Source organism: Erythrolamprus reginae, chromosome 1 (assembly GCF_031021105.1).
Source record: "Erythrolamprus reginae isolate rEryReg1 chromosome 1, rEryReg1.hap1, whole genome shotgun sequence".
NCBI classification, from domain to species: domain Eukaryota; kingdom Metazoa; phylum Chordata; class Lepidosauria; order Squamata; family Dipsadidae; genus Erythrolamprus; species Erythrolamprus reginae.
Genome location: NC_091950.1, coordinates 282,893,909 through 282,897,455, shown reverse-complemented (window position 1 = coordinate 282,897,455; position 3,547 = coordinate 282,893,909). Strand labels below are relative to the sequence as shown.

General features: G+C 55.4%; 1 non-coding gene across 1 annotated transcript; it reads left to right on the top strand.

Annotated features, from left to right (window-relative positions):
- The first annotated feature begins 464 nt into the window (after positions 1-464).
- Positions 465-536, top strand: TRNAQ-UUG (transfer RNA glutamine (anticodon UUG)). Its single transcript has one exon. It is a non-coding gene; the product is annotated as a tRNA-Gln (tRNA).
- Positions 537-3,547: the final 3,011 nt, after the last annotated feature.

The following is a 3,547-nucleotide window of genomic DNA, read 5'->3' as shown; positions in this document are numbered from 1 at the left end:
GTGATAATTTCTTAATATTCATTGAATGTTCATATAATTCAGTGATTTCTTTCTAGTACCTTTTTTTTTACAGTTCTTTACTTTAGTAAACTAAACTGAATCTTATATCCCACTTGTCACTGAATGCTCAGAAACAGTGTTGGGCGAACCGAACTTGCACAATTTGGATTTGTACCGAATTTTGTGCCGTTCGTGATGCCGAACCTGAACCCAATTTTTTTTAAACCTTTGGGCAAAGTTCGGGTTCAGGTTCGGCGTTCGCTCAAACACTGCAAAACACCGCCACCCGGGAGAAGAGTGGGGAATCCCATCATGGCATTCCCCACCTCCTTTTGCTTGCCATGCTGCAAGCAAAAGGAGCTGGGAAACCCCACGATGGAATTCCGGGGGCGGAGCTTTGATGTCATGTATACTTCTTCCTGACCTCCCTTTACTTTCTTGGAAGAGAGGGCAGAAGCATCACCAGTTCTATAGTGTAATGGTTAGCACTCTGGACTTTGAATCCAGCGATCTGGGTTCAAATCTCAGTGGAACCTCCTTTTTAAAAAATATTTAATTTTTTTAAAATTATTATCATCATCATCATCATCATCATCATCATCATCATCATCTATTAATTATTTCCATGGGTACAAGGTTCCCTTTTGCCCCCAAATTGCTGGAGGGTCCTTTTAATGCTTTCTTAGTGGGAAAATAAATCAGCAGCATGAAGTGAGACAGACACCAAGGAGGCCAAAATATGGAAAGGAATAGAATAACAATTAGAAATAAAACCGACTGTCTGGCTTCATGCTGCTCATCTATTTTCCCACTAAGAAAGCATTAAAAGGACCAGTGTTCCCTCTAATTTTTTTTCGGGGTGAGCGGAAAAGTATAGTGTCTGAGCGGCAGTCCCTTTGGCACTGGGCGGCATATAAGTATAAATAAATAAATACATAAATAAAGTAAGTAAGTAAGTAAGTAAGTGTGGGCGTGCGCTATCACACATGAGCAAGTTCTTGCATCCATAATTCTATCCTTTCTATGTCTTCCTCCCTCTTTTCTCCCTCCCACTTTCCTTTCTATCTCTCCCTCCCTCTTTTCTTTCTATCTTTCCCTCCCTCTTTCCTTTCTATCTCTCCCTCCCTCTTTCCTTTCTATCTCTCCCTCCCTCTTTCCTCCCTCCCCTTTTCCTTTCTATCTCTCCCTCCCTCTTTCCTCCCTCCCTTTTTCCTTTCTATCACTCCCTCCCTCTTTCTTTTCTATCTTTCTTTCCCCCTGCCTTTCTCCAAGCCCTTCCTTTTCCCTCTCCCTAACTACCCCCTTCTCCCTCCTTTCTATCTCTCCCTCCCCCTTTCTCTCTCCCTTCCTTCATCTTTCATTCCCTCTCTCTCCATCCCTCTTCCTTTCTCTCTTCCTTCCTCCCTCTCTTTTTTGTTCTTTCTCTCTCCCTCCTTCCCTCCCTCTATGTCTTTCCCTCCCCCTTCTTCCCCCCTCTCTTTCTCTCTCTCTTGCTTTCTTTCCCTGTCTTTCTGTCTTGCTTACTTTCTCGCTTTCTTTCTCATTCTCTCTCCCCTCCTTTCTCTCTCTCTCTCTTTCTCTCTCGTTCACCATTACGGCAACAGAGAGAAAAAGAGAGAGAGAGAGATGGAGAGAGAGTGGTGGGCGCCGTTGTCTTCGCCTCTGCCCGGCGGCTCTGCAGCGAAGAGGAAACAGTCGCGCACCGCCTCCCGGGAGCCCGGCCGACTTTTGGAGCTGTTTTGTTTTCGGCCGGGCGGAGGCGGCGCGCGGAGGCAAAGACACGGTGCCTGGCCACACTCCGCCTCCCGGGAGCCCAGCTGAAAACAAAATGGCTCCAAAAATCGGCTGGGCTCCCGGGAGGCGGAGCGTGGCCGGGCACCGTGTCTTCGCCTCCCTGCGGCTCTGCAGCGAAGAGGAAACAGTCGCGCACCGCCTCCCGGGAGCCCGGCCGACTTTTGGAGCCGTTTTGTTTTCAGCCGGGCGGACTGCAGCGCAAAACAAGAAGAAAAGATCAGCTGTGAGGCGCGGCTCCCCGCCCCACGCCTTTCCGCGGGATCTTTTCTTCTTATTTTGCGGTGCGCTCCGTCCGGCTGGAGCTTCCCTTGTGGCGGCGGCGTGTGAGCTTTGGGGCCCGGAGGGAGGACGGGTGGACGGCAGCAGCGGGAGGACGGTGGCGGCGGCGGCACCGGGCAATAGCGGCGGCCAGAACAGAGGCACCGACGCGGCGTCTGGACGTGTTAGACAGCGTACATGCTGGCGTTGCATTGGGCATGCGGCTGGAGCCTCCGTCCCGGCCCAGCCAGGAGGCAAGTGCCAGCCAGGCAACGGCAGCATGTACGGCGTGTAGCAACACGTCCAAACGCCGCATCGGTGCCTCTGTCCTGGAGTTCGCAGCCGACCACCGTGCCGCCGTCTCATGGCTACTGCCCGCCCTGGTGCCGCTGCTGCCCCCCTCCCGCTGCTGCCCTCCTCTGGGCCCCAAAGCTCACACGCGGCCGCCGCAAGGGAAGCTCGAGCCGGGCGGAGTGCAGCGCAAAACAAGAAGAAAAGGTCAGCTGTGAGGCGCGCCTCCCCCGGCCTTTCCGCAGGACCTTTTCTTCTTATTTTGCGGTGCGCTCCGCCAGGCTGGAGCTTCCCTTGCGGCAGGCGCGTATGAGCTTTGGGGCCCGGAGGGAGGAAGGGTGGCCGGCGGCAGCAGCGGCACTGTGACTAGCTGTGGGGCAGCGGCAAGGTGGTCAGCTGTGAGGCGGCTACTCCCGGTGCCGCTGCTACCAGCCAGCCACCCTTCCTCCCTCCGGGCCCCAAAGCTCATACGCGGCCCCCGCAAGGGAAATTCCAGCCAGGCGGAGCGCTGCAGCTGCCGGAAAAGTCGGAAGGCGCAAGTAAGAGGTCCCCGCGGAAAGGTAACATGCCCGGTCATCGGCACCCCCCAGGCTTAGAGGCCTAGAACACCCACACACACACACCGAGGCACCCGGTCGGCGGCAACCTCCCCCCTCCACACACACACCGAGGCTTAGAGGCCTAGCGGTGGGCTGTGCCACCTGCCCTCTTACTTTGCTGCATCACTCTCGGCAGTCAGCGGGTGGCGGCAACCCCACACACGCACACCGACGAGGCACCCGGTCGGCGGCAACCAACCCACCCACACACACCGAGGCTTAGAGGCCTTGCGCCACCAGACCTCTTACTTTGCTGCGTCACTCTCGGCAGTCAGCGGCAACCCCACACACGCACACCGACGAGGCACCTGGTCGGCGGCAACCCACACACACATACACACACACCGAGGCTTAGAGGCCTAGCGGTGGGCTGCGCCACCAGCCCTGCCTCACCCATCTCGGCAGTCCGGCGGCAACCCCCACCCCACCGAGGCTTAGAGGCCCGATTTTCTTACCTTACCCGACATCAGCTAAACAACCGTTTGGCTGCCGGAGGGCGGGGAGGAGAAAATCCAGGATTTAAGGGGCGGGGAAGAAAGCGGGCCTGCTGTGATTGGCCACTTTGCACTTTGTTTCCCGCCTTTGCTTAAGGAACTGTTGCTGCC